This window comes from Oryctolagus cuniculus, chromosome 15 (genome assembly GCF_051225735.1).
Source record: "Oryctolagus cuniculus isolate XC-2025 breed Fujian yellow rabbit chromosome 15, ASM5122573v1, whole genome shotgun sequence".
NCBI classification, from domain to species: Eukaryota; Metazoa; Chordata; class Mammalia; order Lagomorpha; family Leporidae; genus Oryctolagus; species Oryctolagus cuniculus.
Genome location: NC_142881.1, coordinates 27623616 through 27640783, shown reverse-complemented (window position 1 = coordinate 27640783; position 17168 = coordinate 27623616). Strand labels below are relative to the sequence as shown.

General features: G+C 46.3%; 1 pseudogene; it reads right to left on the bottom strand.

Moving 5' to 3' along the window:
* Positions 1-9372: 9372 nt before the first annotated feature.
* LOC138845496 (vacuolar-sorting protein SNF8 pseudogene) lies at positions 9373-15882 on the bottom strand (annotated as a pseudogene).
* Between the last annotated feature and the right edge of the window lie 1286 nt (positions 15883-17168).

Genomic DNA, 17168 nt, shown 5'->3' with positions numbered 1-17168 from the left:
GCAGCAGCCATTGGAGGGTGAACCAACAGCAAAGGAAGACCTTTCTCTCACTGTCCACTCTGCCTGTCAAAAAATAAATAAAACATGCTAATGAGGGTTGGGCATTTGGCCTAGCGATGATCACGCCTGCATTCCACCTGAGTGGGTGGGTTCCATTCCCAGCTCCAGCTGCTTCAGTACTTCAGCTTCCTGCCAGTATAGACCTTGGCAGGCATCAGTGATGGTATGAGTAATTGGCTCCCAGCTTTGTCATATACTAGCCCTAGCAGTTGGCATTTGGGGAATGAACAGGGAATAGGAACCTCTGTGTGCCTTTCAGTCTTTTTTTTTTATTAAAGATTTATTTGAGAGTCAGAGAGAGGTCCTACATCTACTGGTTCACTCCCCAATTGGCTGCAATGGCCGGAGCGTCCCACCCCCACCCCCCATCCAAAGCCAGAGCCAGTTTTCTCCTGGCTTCCCATGTGGGTGCAAAGCCCTCTGCCTCTCAATCTTTTTTTTTTTTTTATTTATTCATTTGACAGAGTTATAGACAGAGAAAGGTCTTCCTTCCATTGGTTCACCCCCAAAATGGCTGCTCTGAAGTCAGGAGCCAGGTGCTTCTTCCTGGTCTCCCATGTGGGTGCCAGGGGCCAAGCACTAGGGCCATCCTCCACTTCCTTCCCAGGCCACAGTAGAGAGCTGGACTGGAAGAGGAGCAACCAGGACTAGAACCAGCGCCCCTATGGGGTTCCAGCACTGCAGGTGGAGGATTAACCTAGTGTGCCATGGCGTCGGCCCCTGCCTCTCAATCTTAAAAACCACAGTGATAACCAGAAGCTCATCCCCAGGCCTCTTGAGTCATGCTAGTGTTCTGGGGAATTCCAGGTTCTAGAATTTTTTGAAGTTGTGAGGTGATATTTTTATTTTTTTGAAAGTCACAGGCCAGTGCTGTGGCACAGCGTATTAAAAGCCCTGGCGTGCAGCGCAGGCATTCTGTATGGCTGCAGGTTCGAACCCCAGTTGCTGCACTTCCAGTCCAGCTCCCTGCTAAATGTGCCTGGGAAAGCAGTGGAGGACGGTGTAAGTCCTTGGGCCCCTGCACCCATGTGGGAGACTGGAAGAAGCTCCTGACTCCTTGCTTCAGATCAGCTCAGCTCCGGGCATGGTTGGCCATTTGGAGAGTGAACAAGCAGATGGAAGACCTTTCTCTGTCTCTGTCTCTCTCTCTAAGTCTGTCTTTTAAATAAATAAAAATAAATCTTAAAAAAAAAAAAAAAAAGGCAGAGTTAGATTTCTTCCATTTGCTGGTTCACTCCAAATGGCCGAAACAGCCGGAATTGGGCTGATCCAAAGCCAGGAGCCAGGCAGGAGCTTCTTCAGGGTTTCCCACTTGGGTTCAGGAGCCCAAACACCTGGGCCAGCTTCCACTGCTTTCACAGGTGCAGTAGCAGGGAGCTAGATTGGAAATGGAGCAGCTGGAACTCAAACTGGCACCTATATGGAATGCCAGTGCTGCAGGTGGTGGCCTAACCTGCTCGTGCCACAGCACGAGCCCCGCCAGGTGATTCTTAAGAGCAACCAAATTTGAAAACCATTACCTAAGAATATTGATTTATGTATTTTAGAGGAAGAGAGGGGTCTTCCATCTGCTGGTTCAATCCTTAGATGGCTGCAATGGCTGGAGCTGCGCCAATCTGAAGACAAGAGTGTCCGGGTCTCCCATGCTGGTGAAGGGGCCCAAGGTCTTGGGACATCTTCCACTGCTTTCCCAGGCCATAGCAGAGAGCTAAATTGGAGGTGGAGTAGCTGGGACTGAAACTGGCACCCACATGGGATGCTGGTACAGCAGGCGGAAGCTTTACCCACTATACCACAGCACTGGCCCCTTATATTGTTAAATCTGGTAATATAACAATGAAGCTTACTAAATTTTCATTTCAGTTCATTTTCTGGAACCTATTTCTCCTTCCAGAGCTGCTGCTGCTCTTTTTTTTTTTTTCCCCGACAGGCAGATTTAGAGAGACAGAAAAGTCTTGCTTTCCATTGGTTTACCCCCAAATTGGCCACTACGCCTGCTGCACTGCGCCAATCTGAAGCCAGGAGCCAGGTGCTTCCTCCTGGTCTCCTGTGCGGGTGCCAGGGGCCAAGCACTTGGGCCATCCTCCACTGCCTTCCTGGGCCACAGCAGAGAGCTAGACTGGAAGAGGAGCAACTGGGAAGGAATCCGGCACCCCAACCGGGACTAGAACCTGGGGTGCCGGCGCCGCAGGTAGAGGATTAGCCAAGTGAGCCGCGGCACCAGCCTCCAGAGTTTCTATGCATGGTTGTCATTGGTACCTGTGAAGGATTGGTTTTGTGACATTCAAACATACCAAAATCTAATAGTCAAATTCCTTAAGTAAAATGGCATAATATTTGCATATAACCTACATACTTCTTCCTATGTACTTTAGTTTCTTTTTTTTTATTTTTTTTATTTATTTATTTATTTATTTTTTTTGACAGGCAGAGTGGACAGTGAGAGAGAGAGACAGAGAGAAAGGTCTTCCTTTGCCGTTGGTTCACCCTCCAGTGGCCACCGCGCTGATCCGATGGCAGGAGCCAGGAGCCAGTGCTTTTCCTGGTCTCCCATGGGGTGCAGGGCCCAAGCACCTGGGCCATCCTCCACTGCACTCCCGTGCCACAGCAGAGAGCTGGCCTGGAAGAGGGGCAACCGGGACAGAATCCGGCGCCCCAACTGGGACTAGAACCCGGTGTGCCGGCGCCGCAAGGCGGAGGATTAGCCTAGTGAGCTGCGGCGCCGGCCTTGTACTTTAGTTTCTAAATGGCTTATAATACCTAATATAGTGTAAGTGCTTTATAAATAGTTATGGTATATTTGGGGAATGATGATCAGAGAAAAGAAGTGTGTTTAGTATAGGTGGGATTTTTTTTCTCCTATTTTCAACCCGTGGTTAGATTAACCCATATCCATAGATAAAGAGGACCTATTGTACTTCAATGTGCTGTTTTTCTTTGCACAAATGAAATAGACCACTGTGTTTTGTAACTTCTGGGAGCTATTTCCCACCCCCACCCCCCCCAAGATTATTTGAAAGGTAGAGTGGCAGGGTGAGATAGACATTTGGGGCCGGCGCCGCGGCTCACTAGGCTAATCCTCCGCCTAGCGGCGCCGGCACACCAGGTTCTAGTCCCGGTCGGGGCGCCGGATTCTGTCCCGGTTGCCCTTCTTCCAGGCCAGCTCTCTGCTGTGCCTAGGGAGTGCAGTGGAGGATGGCCCAGGTGCTTGGGCCCTGCACCCCATGGGAGACCAGGAAAAGCACCTGGCTCCTGGCTCCTGCCTTCGGATCAGCGCGGTGCGCCGGCCGCGGCGGCCATTGGAGGGTGAACCAATGGCAAAGGAAGACCTTTCTCTCTGTCTCTCACACTGTTCACTCTGCCTGTCAAAAAAAAAAAAAAAAAGAGAGAGAGAGACATTTGCTAGTTCATTCCCCAAGTGCCCGCAACAGCCAAGACTGGGCCAAGGTGAAATCAGGAACTTCATGAACTTCATCCAGGTATCCCACATGAATGGCGTGGACCCAGGCACGTGGGCCTCATCTACTGCCTTCCCAGGTGCATTAGCAGGAAGCTGGATCAGAAGCAGAACTAGGATTCCAACTAGTACTCATGGAGTGAGGATGTCCTAGATGGCAGCTAAACCTGCACTACAACACCTGCCTCACAGCAGCTTAATTTTTTATGCTCTGTGGTACTTGGTTGTATGGAAAGATCATGAAATCCTTTTGTGCAGAAGGTCTGTGCCCATGCAAGGAAGAGGAAATATTTTCCAGTGGGAGAAGAGGGCCTTGGATGAATTAAGTGAATGCATTTGGGTGGTGGGAGCAAAATAATGCTAAGTCTGACAGGTTCAGTGGCAATGGCCCTTTATGTCTACGGCAGGAGTTAGTGCTTTATTTTGTCCACCCTAGTGTGTTGGGGGTCAGTGGATAGCCCAATGCAGAACTTGTCTGCTTCTTACAGACCTTACTTAAGTGTATGCATTTACTGAAGAAGCCAGTAGGTGGGGCTCTTGCCTATGTTGGTAGCTGTACTAGATGGGTTGAAGCTTGAGTTCATGCTCCAGTTCCATTCAGTGACTGGAGAGCCTTCTGTGAGTCTTTGGTTACAGAGATGAATTAAGATATGGCACTCGTTTGAGATTCCTCAGTTTTGGAGCGGTTGAGCAGGGAGGCCTTTTGGTCTATGATCTGGGCTGGTTATCTATGAGTCACCTGAAGGCCAGCACAGGCCATGTGGCTGGTAGAAAAACCATGATGCTCACTGTGGAGCTCCCAACCCTACACTAAGGTCCCAACAGGGCCCTGGGGTCCTGCAGGAGCCAGACAGAGGTACCACTGCTCATGGTGACTGCAGCTAGGCGTTTGCCTCAGTTGAGTGCTGAGGCTATAGTGCTCTCCCCTAGCTCCTTGAACTTCCCTCTTCCAGGAACTCAGAACTGATCAGAAGAAATGGCCAGGCTTCCATCTCAGAAGTGGACTTGGGGAGCGGTGCTGTGGCACAGCAGGTTAAGCTGCTGCCTGCAATGCTGACATCCCGTATCGGCACTGGTTCAGGTCCCAGCTGCCATGTTTGCAGTCCAGCTTCCTGCTAGTGTACCTAGGAAAGCAGCGGACGATAGCCCAAGTGCCTGTAACCCGTGCCCCTGTGGGAGACCTGGATGGAGTTCTAGGTTCCTGACTTCAGCCCCAGCCCTGGCCGTTTCAGCAATTTGGAGAGTAAACTAGCAGATGGAAAATTTTCTCTCTTTCTCTGTTTCCTTGTCTCTCATTCTGCCTTTCAAATATAAATAGGTTTTTTTGTTGTTGCTTTAAAGAAGTGGATTGGGAGGATAGGGAGTAGAGAGTATATTAATAGGTAACCTGTCAGAAATAGATCCATTCCTCAAATATGAGTGCCTACTGGGTGCCGGGATATTGAGGATATAGTCTCAGTCACAGTTTACTCAGGCTAGTGAGGGATAAAAATATTGATCATCACAAATGAATGTAAATATGTGTTTCAGGGCAATGAAGACAAGTTGTACAGAGCTGTGAGAGCATGTGACAGAGGCAGCTGGCCCCTATGGTGGTAGGACTCAGGGATAGAGTGACAGTGTAATTTACCTTCCAAGTTGGAGTGCTTCTGAGAATGAAAAGGAGAGCAATTAGGCTGAGATAAACAGGTGTAAACAGGCTATTCTACCCAATCTAGTATATGAGATCTATGTCAGAAATCTGTAGGGAGGAGGCAGACGTTCGGTGCAGTGGCTAGAGTGCCTGGGTTTGAGACGTGGCTCTGCTCCTCATTCTAGCATTCCTGCATGCTTACCCTGGGAGGCAGCAGGTGATGGCTGAAGTCACTGGGTCTCTGTCACCCACATGGGAAACCTGAATGGAGTTGTCAATTCCTGGCTTCAACCTGGTCCAACCCTGGCTTGTTGACACTTAGGGAGTGAACAAGCGGATGGGATTTCTATCAATCTGTTTTTTATACTTTCAAGAAAACTCAAGTAATTAAAAATTACTAAAAATAAAGATGCCTGTGTCCCACACTGGAGTACCTGCATTTAATTCCAGGCTCCAGCTGCTTACTCCAGCTTCCTGCTAATACAGACCATGGGAGGCAGCAGTTTTGGCTCAAATAGTTGGGCTCCTGCCACCCGCATAGAAGACCTGGATTACACTCTTCATTCCTGGCTTTTACCCCAGCCATGGTAGGCGTTTGGGGAGTGAATCGGAGGAGGGGAGCTCATTTCCTCTACATCTGTCTGTCTCTCTGCCTTTCAGATACTTCTTTAAAGGTAAATATAAGACTGATTTAAAAGATTTACTTATTATTGAAAAGCAGAGTTGTAAGGAGAGAGAGCTTTTCTGTCTGCTAGTTCACTCCCCAAATGGTTGCAAAACCAAGGCTGGGCCAGTTCAAAACCAGGAGCCAAGAACTCCATCTAGGATTCCTACATGGGTGGCAGGGACTCAAGTATTTGAGTCATCTGCTGCCACCTAGGCACATTAGCAGGGAGCCATATCAGAAGCAGGGCAACACAAGCAATGGCTTGACCTACTGTGCCACAACACCTACCCCTACATAGGTAATGTACCAAGCTAGTATTGTAACAGTGGTTTGTAACTCTACTTTTTTCTATATGATTTGACAGACTGATGCATTTAAAAGAATTAGTTTATGTTTGGGGCACACAATATATAAAGGTAGAATTTTGTGACAACAGCCAAAAAGGGTGGTTCACTCCCCAAATGATGGCAGTGGCCAGAGCTGAACTGATCTGAAGCCAGGAGCTTCCTCCAGGTCTCTCATGTGGGTGCAGGGACTCAGGCACTTGGGCCATCTTCCACTGCTTTCCCAGGCCATAGCAGAGAGCTGGATCAGAAGAGGAGCAGCTGGGACACAAAACGGTGCTCTCCGTCTTTCCCCCTATCTCTCTGTAATTGCCTTCCAAATAAATAAAGAAAATTAAAAAATAATTTTTTTCTAGCTATATATATTTTCTAAAGATTTATTTTATCTATTTGAAAGAGTTACAGAGAAAGGTAGAGACAGACAGGTCTTCCATCTGCTGGTTTACTCCCCAGATGGCTACAATGGCAGATCCAAAGCCAAGAGCCAGGAGCTTCTTCCGGGTCTCCCACGCGGGTGCAGGGGCCCGAGGACCTAGGCAACCTTCCACTGGTTTTCCAGGCCATAGTAGAGAGCTGGATGGGAAGAAGAGCAGCTGGGACTAGAACTGGCACCCATATGGGGTGCTGGCACTTCAGGCCAGGGCGTTAACCCACTATGCCACAACACCGGCCCCCTAAATAAATCTTAAAAAAAAAAATGCTGGTCAAATGCGCACATCTCAAATCTGAGTGTCTGGGTTTGATTCCCAGTTCTGTCTCCTGACTCCAGCTTCCTTTTAATGCAGATTGAGGGAGATAGCAGTGATGACTGAAGTAACTGAGTTGCACATGGGAGACCTGGATTGAGTTCCTGGCTCCCGGCTTCAGCTAAGCCGAAGCCTAGCCTTTACAGGCATTTGGGAAATGAACCAGCTTTCACCCTGAGGACACACAGACTGAAACTAAAGGAAAGGAATGATACATTCTGTGTAAATGGCATCTAAAAGAAGGCAGAAATGGCCATACTTGTAGTAAAAAGAGACAAGGAAGATCATTATGTAATGATAAAGGGATGAAATAACACTAGTAAATAAATATGCCCCCAGTACTACAGCATTCATCTACATAAAGCAAATATTAATAGTCCAAAAGGGAAAGATAGACTCCAGTACAGTAATAATAAGGAGCTTTACAACTGCATTTTCAGCAATGGACAGATTACCCAACAGAGACTCAACAAAGAAATAAGAGTTAAACTGCACCCTAGACCAACTGGACCTAATATACATCTGCAAAACATTGCATCCACCATCTGTATAATACACATTCTTCTCAACAGTATATAGAATATTCTTCAGTGTGAATTATATGGAAGGCCACAAAATAAATCTTAAAAATGTTTAAAAATTAAAGTAATCTTAAGTATTTTTTCTGACAGCAATCAGACCTGAAATCAGCAAAAACAAAAAAACTTTGTACAATGAAATTCTGAACAACTAGTGGATCAAGAAGGAAATTAAGAAGAAAACAAAGAAGTTTCTTGAAACAAATGACAAAAGAAACACAACATACCAAAACCTATGGTATACAGCAAAAGCAGTACTGAAAGGGATGTTTGTAGCAATCAGTATCTATCCCAGACACGCAGAAATAAACAAATACACAACCAATTCTTGGTCCCGGCACTGTGGTGCAGCGTGTTAGAGCCATAACCTGCAGTGCCGGCATCCCATATGTGTGCTGGTTTGAGTCCCGGTTGCTCCACTTCCAATCCAGCTCTCTGCTATGGCCTGGGAAAGCAGTAGAAGATGGCCCAAGTCCTTGGGCCCCTGCACCTGCCTGTGAGACCTGGAAGAAGCTCTTGGCTCCTGGCTTCGGATCAGCTCAGCCCTGGCCTTTGCGGTCATTTGGGGGAGTGAACCAGCGGATGGAAGACCTCTCTCTTGTGCTCTGGCTCTACCTCTCTGTAACTCTGACTTTCAAATAAATAAAAAATAAAATCTAAAAAAAATACGCAATTTTTACATTGCAAGGAACTATAAAAATGAGCAAACCAACCTAAAATTAGTAGAAGATAAGAAATAATAAAGATGACAGCAGAAATAAATGAAATAGGCTAAAAAATTAACACAATGGAAAGCTGATTCCTCAAAAAGGCAAGCAAAAGTACTTGAGCCAAACACCCACCCCAATTTTCAGTTTTATTCCTCATAGGACTGGAGGTCCTAGCCAGAGCAATTAGACAAGAGAAAGAAATAAAGGGCATCCAAATTGGAAAAGAAGGAGTCAGATTGTCACCAGTTGCAGATGACAAGATCTTACATGTCAAAAACTTCAAAGACTCCACCAAAAAACTACTACAATTAATAAATGAATTCAGCAAAGTTGCAGGATACAAAATCAACATAGAAAAATCAGTAGCATTGCTACACATCAAAGCAAATCATCTGAAGAAGAAATCAAGAAAGCACTTCCATTTATGATAACTGCACATGCACACACAAAAGTCTAAGAATAAGTTTAACCAAAGAGATGAAAGATCTCTGTAATGAAAACTGTAAAACATTGGTGAAAGAGGTTGAAGAGTACACAAAAATGGAAAGATAGCTGGGGCTTATGGGCTGGAGGAATCAGTATTGTTCAAGTGTCCATCCTACCCTAAGTAACTCCAGATTCAGTACAATCCCTATCAAAATACCAGTGACATTCTTCACAGAATTTATGAAAAATTATAAAATTCAGATGAAATCGCAAAAAAACCCCAAATAGCCAAATCTTAAGCAGAAAACACAGCAAAGATATGAGACTCTGTCCAGTGGGCCACTGGTAAGAATTCAGGGTGTTCTCTTGGTCCCCTGTGCCTGTGGTTCTCATTCCTGCTACTCTAAAGTCGTGTTTTTATAGACCACCTCTCTGCCAGTCCCCCCAAAACCACTCCTGGAATTGTATTCTCCAAGTCACTCCTGACTGGTGCCCCCACTGCTCTAAGAAGAGCCATAGCTTCTTACTAGCTACTGTTTTCAGGTTCATACTGACAGTAGAAACTTTCTGTCCTTTGAAAGCACTTCCAAGGTTAGCCTTTAAGTGGATTATGAAAGAAATTGGGGGCAGGATTAGAGACAATCTATGAAAGAACCTCTTAGAGGTGCAGGTTGACCAGGTCCTCATATTGGGTTTGTTTGGAGTTGCTGCATGTGCACTTGAGATTTGGGGTAATGATGTTGTAGTGAATCTAGTCAACATGTTTGTGTTGTTCTCCAGTCATGTCTAGCTGCCTGGAAGCAGGCTTGGAGTGGCAGTGAGTGGCAGCAAAAGCGAGGGACAAGAATGGTGCTGACACCAGGATCTGGAATCAGAGATGGGTAATATGTGAGATGCAAACATGAGGATGGCAGCTGTGAAAAGGCAGTGGATTGGAGACCCTGTGGAGTGCCTGCACTGTGACCGGAGTGAATGGGGGTAAGCTGGATTCCTGAGCTGAGAATGTGGGGTAACTAGTTTCTGAACACCTGAGGAAGGTGGAACTGTAGGCCTGGGTTGAAAACAGCACCTTGCTGGGAAGGAGGTCAAGAAACTCAGAGGCCAGTGTTCTAGGAGGATCATCCTCATTGGCAGTGAAGTCTCACATCGATCACTCTGGGAGATTTTGTGAAGAACAGGACTGAACACTGGGTGCTCAAACTCTTAGAGGACTTTTGGTTCATGGTCAGGTGGACAGCATGTGATCTTTAAGATTTGGAGGCATGCATGAATATTCTGTATGCAGAGCATGAAGGCCAAAGGATAGGCACCAAGATCAGAATATTAAAGTGGGGTGGCAGTTGTTGACAGTGGTAGCATTAAGGGTGCTTTCCATGCCCTTTATACTTTTTTGGAATTCTCTTAATGATCATGTGTTTTCTTTTGCTTTCATGACAAATACAGAGCTGTTGTTATTTTGTAAACAAAACTCTTCCACAGCTTCCCCAAAAGGCTCAGGACATTAACCTGAATTCAAAAGCATTACGATCTGACAACAAACCTCTCCCACCTCAGCTCTCCTTACTCCCTGTTTAGAATGTAATGGCCCAGCAACTGACTTGTCTCAAGCCTTTTTCAACTCTTCAGGCTATGGTTTCCTTCCTAGACGCCCCTTCTGTCCCACTGCCCAGCCATGTCCATGTCACTCGGGACTCATCATGGATGCCTACTTCCTCCAGTAAAGCTTCATGTGGATCTCTTTCCACTGTCCTGTCTGTGTTCCCAACACCACATTCCACTTGGCTCTTGCGCCTCCGAATGTCCTCTTTGGCACTCTATTCTCCTATGCCCTACCCCATTCACAGGCTCAGTTCAAGGGCTAGGGTGTCTCTCTCCGTCTGTGCTGGCTTCACTGCCCCACGTCCATGGAACTACAACTGTTGTCCCTGAGGAAGTGCTCACTAAGTATTCACAGAGCAGACATGTGAGGGAGAAGGCACTAAATATGATTGTCACATCGCCTTGTGCACAGCAGTTACTCAGGCTACCAAACTTGGGGGTAGAGTTGGATCTTTGCCTAAAGTTCAACTTGACACTTTGATCATGGTATGGAAATGTTAAGTTGAGGTAATAATAGAAAATGTCATTAGACTAAGACTGCAGGGCTGTAGTGCTCTACCATAAACAAGCTCCAGTCTTCCTTTTAGGATACTGCCACAGCTCATTAATATGGCCTTCCTTTGGAATAGATGGGTAGACAACTCTCTGTGACTGTACACTCCTGACATGAGATTGAAAACATGAGAGGGGCTGCCATGAGGGAAATTTGGTACATTTGACTAATGGAACAATGGATTAGAACTGGAGATGATAGAAGAACCTGCATAGAGACTTTAAAATAAGTCTGTAAGTCCATGACTAAGCTAAGGCAAATTTTAATAGCTATAATGAAGTATAATTAATGTATAATAAGCTACCCATATTAAAAGTATACAATTTAATAAGTTTCAGCATATGTACACATATCTCAAACAGTTGTAACAAGACAAAATATTTATCACCTTCAAAAGTTTCTTCAAGGGCTGGCATTTATTCTAGCAGTTAAAATGTTGGTTAAGACATCACATCCCACACTGGAATACCTGAGTTTGAGTCCCAGGTCTAACACCTAATTTAAGTTTCCAGTGGTAATGGCTCAAGTAATTGGATCCCTGCCACCCCTGTGGGAGATCTGGATTGAGTTCCTGGCTCTTGGTTCCCAGCTTTAACCCAGCCATGCCTTGGCCATTGTGGGCATTTTGGGGGTGAGCCATCAAGTGGGAGCTCTCTCTTTGTCCATCCATCTGTGTGTGTGTGTGTGTGTGTGTGTGTCTGACTTTCAAATAAATAAAGTTTAAAAAATATAAAAGGTTTCTTCATACTCCATTGTAATTCTTTGCTGTGTTCCTTTCCATCCTATCCACACGTACCTCTCTAAGCAACTACTGCTCTGCTACCTGTTTTCATTTTCTAGAACTGTATGGCCATGGAATCATGTAGTATGTAGCTTTTTTTGTCTGGCTTCTTTAACTTAGCATAATAATTTTGAGATTTATCCTTGATGTAGTGTGTATCATTAGTTGGTTCATTTTTCTTGCTGAGTTGTGTTTCTTTGTATGGTTATATCACATTTGTTCCTCCATTTACCTATTGATGGACATATATGCTATTTCCAGTTTTTAACTGTTAGGAAAAAAAGCTGCTATGAACAACAACAAAGAAGAAAGCTAGAGGCATTATACTACCAGACTTCAAAATATCCTAAGTGAATAAGAATTTGGCTTAGTATCTAAGACACTGGTTAGTCCATTCATATTCCACATCAGAGTACTCAGGTTTCATCAACTGTGCTATACTGACTCCAGCTTCCTACTAATGTGAACCCTGGCAGACAGCAGTGATGGCTCAGTGATCGAGTTCTGTGATAGCTGGATTGAATTTCCAGCTCCTGGCATTGGCCCCTGTCAGAAGCTGTTGTGGGCATTTGGGGGAGTGAATCAGTGAATTGGGAGCTTTCTCTTCTGTCTCTTGTCTCTCTGCCTCTCAAATAAAGTTCTAAAATATACTACGGCCAGCGCCGCGGCTCACTAGGCTAATCCTCCACTTAGCAGCGCCGGCACACTGGGTTCTAGTCCCGGTCGGGGTGCCGGATTCTGTCCCGGTTGCCCCTCTTCCAGGCCAGCTCTCTGCTGTGGCCAGGGAGTGCAGTGGAGGATGGCCCAAGTGCTTGGGCCCTGCACCTCATGGGAGACCAGGAGAAGCACCTGACTCCTGGCTTCGGATCAGCGCGGTGCGCCGGCTGCAGCGTGCTAGCCGTGGCGGCCTTTGGAGGGTGAACCAACGGCAAAAAGGAAGACCTTTCTCTCTGTCTCTCTCTCACTGTCTACTCTGCCTGTCAAAAAAATAAAATATACTACAAAACTATAATAATTAAAGCAGCATGGTGTTGGCATACACTTAGGCCAATGGAATGGAGTAAAGAACCTAGAATTAAACCTGACATCTACAGCCCACTGAGCTTCAACAAAGGCTTGAAGAACACACATTGGTGGAAGGACAGCCTTTCACTAAATGTTTCTGGGGAAATTGGATATCCACAAGCTAGCCCCAGGATTATTTTTTTGATAAGACTCCAAAAACATAGGAAACAAGCAAAAATAGAAAAAATAGACAAATGAGATTACACCAAACTAAAAAGCTTCTGCAGGGCCTGTGATGTGGTATAACAGGTAAAGCCACTGTCTGTGTTACCAGCATCTCAGGTGGGCACCAGTTCATGTTCTGGCTGATCCAGCTCCCTGCTAATGGCCTGGTAAAAGCAGCAGAAGATGGCCCAAGTACTTTGGAGACCTGGAAGAAGCTCCTAGCTTCTGGCTCAGCCCTAGCTATTACAGCCATCTGAGGAATGAAACAGCAGATGGAAGATCTCTCTCTCTCTCTCTCCCTCTCCCCTTCTTCCCCTCTTCCCCTCTCTTAAAGTCAAATAAATAAATCTTAAAAAAAAAAAAAAAAAGGGCTGGCACCACGGCTCAATAGGCTAATCCTCCGCCTGCGGTGCTGGCACACCAGGTTCTAGTCCCGGTTTGGGCACCAGATTCTTTCCCAGTCGCTCCTCTTCCTGTCCAGCTCTCTGCTGTGGCCCGAGAGGGCAGTGGAGGATGGCCCAAGTGCTTGGGCCCTGAACCTTCATGGGAGGCCAGGAGAAGCACCTGGCTCCTGGCTTCGGATCAGCACGGTGTGCTGGCCGTGGTGCGCCGGCCGCAGCAGCCATTGGAGGGTGAACCAATGGCAAAGGAAGACCATTCTCTCTGTCTCTCTCTCACTGTCCACTCTGCCTGTCAAAAAGAAAAAAAAAAAAGGCAGAAGACAATGAGTGCTGGCAAGGATGTAAAGAAAACGGGAAACTGCACAAGGTTGGTGGAAGTCATTGTGGGAACAATATGGAATTTTGCACAGAAATTTAAAAATAGAACAGCTGGGACTGCCTGTGACACTGGCATCCCACATCAGAGTGCCAGTTTGAGTCCTGGCTGCTTTGCTTCTGATCCAACTGCCCAGCCCCAGCTGTTGTGGCCATCTGGGGAGTGAACCAGCATATGGAAGATGTTTGTCTCTCTCTAACTGCATTTCAAATAAACAAAATGTTAAAGGAAAAATAAAAATAGAACTGCTGTGTGATCTAGCAGTCCCACCTGTGGGTATATCAATCTGATGAAGAGACATCTGCACTTGCACATTCAGTGTAGTACTATAGCCAAGAAATGGAAACAACCTAAAAGTCCTTTCACTAATGACTGGATAGAGAAAAAATGGAACGTATTCGTAGTAGAATAATATTCAGCCATCAAAAAAGAATGAAATTCCGTCATTTTCAACAACATTGATGGAAGTGAAGGTTTTTATATTAAATGAAATAAGCCAAACACAAGTACTCCATGATCTCACTGATACATGGAATTTTAAGTTGATCTCAGATTATATTAATAAAAAAGATTTTTTAAGAAATTCAACATCTTAAAAAAAAAAAGTTGACCTCATGGTAGGCATTTGGCCTAGTTGATTAGATGCTAATATCCCATATCGAAGTTCCTGGCTTTGATTCCCTAGCTCCAGCTCTTGATTCCAGCTTCCTGCCAGTGCAGACCCTGGGAGGCAGCAGGTGACGGTTCAGGTAGCTGGGTCACGGTCACCCATGTGGGAGACCTGGATTGAGTTCCTGACTCTGGGTTTGGGGCATGGGCTCAGCCTTAGCTATTGTGGGTATCTGAAAAGTGAACCAAGGGATGAGAGCTCTGCTCTCTCTATCTGTTTGGTTCTATGTCTCTGTCTTTTGAGGACTTTTTTTTTTTTAAGATTTTTTTTATTTATTTGAAAGAGTTACACAGAGAGAGGAGAGGCAGAGAGAGAGAGAGAGGGGGGTCTTCACTGATTCACTCCTCAATTAGCTGCAACAGCCAGAGCTGCGCTGATCCAAAGCCAGGAGCCAGGAGCTTCTTCCAGGTCTCCCACGTGGGTGCAAGGGCACAAGAACCTGGGCCATCTTCTATTGCTTTCCCAGGCCATAGCAGAGAGCTGGATTGGAAGTGGAGCAGCCAGGTCTAAACCAGCGTCCATATGGGATGCTGGCACTGCAGGAAGTGCTGTCCCTGCTACGCCACAGCGCCGGGCCCTGAACACATTTTTTTTTTTTAAGTTGACCTTGGGGCCAGCGTTGTGGTATAGTGGCAGCATCCCATATGGGCACTGGTTCAAGTCTCAGCTGCTCTGTTTCCAATCCAACTCCCTGATAATGTGCCTGGGGAAGCAGTGGAAGGTGGCCTAAATGCCTGGACCCTTGCAACCATGTGTGAAACCTGGAAGAAACTCCTGGCTCTGGTTCCTGGCTTCAGCCTTGTCTAGCCCCATATTTTGTGGCTATTTGAGGAGTGAACCAGCAGATGGAAGACCTCTCTGTCTCTTCCTCTTTCTGTAACTCTGCCTTTCAAATAAGTAAATAAAATATTTTTAAAAAATAAATAAACCAAAAAATTGACCTCATAGAAGTTGAGCATATAATGTTGGTTCCTAGAGCTTGTGGGGAGGGGTAGTGAGGAGGAAGGGTTGTGGGAAGGTTGATTAACATGTATTAAATTATAAAGGAGAAAGAAGTTCTGGTATTCTGCACAGTAGCATGACTGTGGATAACATTAATACATTGTATAATTTTTAAAAGGTTAAAAATGATTTTGAATGTTTCCACTATAAAGAAATGATAAATGTTTACCTCCTTAGCTGTAATCTCTTGGGAGTGTATGTCAGTAAAGAGAGCTGGCAGCACAGCAGGTATTCTTCTGGGCATACAAGTCCAGCCAGGGCACCCTTCCTTCAGCAGGTGTTCCAGTAATTGCTACATGTGTTCTGTCTGCCATCTAACACTGGCTTTTATTTCACTGACAATCTTACAGCCGCTTTTTTTCTGCCAGCTGCAGCCCCACAATGTAATCCGCATTGAAAGCTGGAGCAGACTGAATGAGGTAAGTGCCACCCATGGGAATGATGCAAAGCCAGTACCAAATACCTTGTGTTTCTAATGCCCTGTCTAGGTTCTATTGGCTGACTCCCTGGGTGAACTTTCCCTTCCTTTTAACACCTGTTGATGTACTTCCTTCAAAATTCTCAGACTTCCACTTTGGTGCTTCAGGGTTAGGGACACATTGATGATCTGGACACTTAGCTCACAATTAAAGTCCCCCACACCCAACATCTCAACCAGTAGATTTTCCTGTTTTTTTATTTTTTTATTTTTTGACAGGCAGAGTAGACAGTGAGAGAGAGAGACAGAAAGAAAGGTCTTCCTTTGCCGTTGGTTCACCCTCCAATGGCCGCCGCGGCCGGCGTGCTGCGGCCTGCGCACCGCGCTGATCCGATGGCAGGAGCCAGGTGCTTTTCCTGGTCTCCCATGGGGTGCAGGGCCCAAGCACTTGGGCCATCCTCCACTGCACTCCCGGGCCACAGCAGAGAGCTGGCCTGGAAGAGGGGCAACCGGGACAGAATCCGGCGCCCCAACCGGGACTAGAACCCGGTGGTGTGCTGGCGCCGCAAGGCGGAGGATTAGCCTAGTGAGCCGTGGCGCCGGCCTTTTTTTATTATTTTTAAAGATTTATTTATTTACTTGAAAGTCAGAGAATTACACAGAGAGAGAAGGAGAGGCAGAGAGAGAGGTCTTCCATCTGCTTGTTCACTCCCCAGTTAGCCACAACGGCAGGAGCTCCGCCGATCCGAAGCCAGGAGCCAGGAGCCAGGAGTTTCTTGCGGGTCTCCCACATGGGTGCAGGGGCCCAAGGACTTAGGCCATCTCCTACTGCTTTCCCAGGCCACAGCAGAGAACTGGATTGGAAGTAGAGCAGCCAGGACTTGAACCAGTGCCCGTATGGGATGCCGGCACTGCAGGCGGTGGCTTTACCCGCTATTCCATAGCGCCTGCCCCAACCAGTATATTTTTCAAGAGGTTAGGATCTATCCCAAAGATGGCATACATGTCCTGGAACTTCTTTCAGAGCTAGGGATTCTTCTGCATCTTCTGCTTCTGTTTGCTGGCAGATTCCCCCAGATTGGCCTTGAGCAAGTCCAACTGCTTTGAGTTGTAGGTCAGCTGATCCTCTGCCTTGACAGTCCATTGTTTCCTATGGTTGGCTTTGGCAAACTTCTTGGTGATGACATTGGCTTCCGCCCTATTAGAGTATATCCCTGCCCTGGGCACATTGCCACAACACTGCCAGGTCCCACAGTCCCACCGTCTCTGCATCCAGGATCAGCCACTAGCCTCCTATTGTTTGTTTGTTTTTTTTTTTTTTTTAATTTAGTTATTTATTTGAAAGAGTTACACACAGAGAGAGAGAGAGAGAGAGAGAGAGAGAGAGAGAGAGGTCTCCCATCTGCTGGTTCACTCCCCAGTTGGCCGCAACGGCCAGAGCTGTGCCAATCTGAAGGCAGGGCCCAGGAGCTTCTTCCGGGTCTCCCACGCAGGTGCAGGGGCCCAAGGACTTGAGC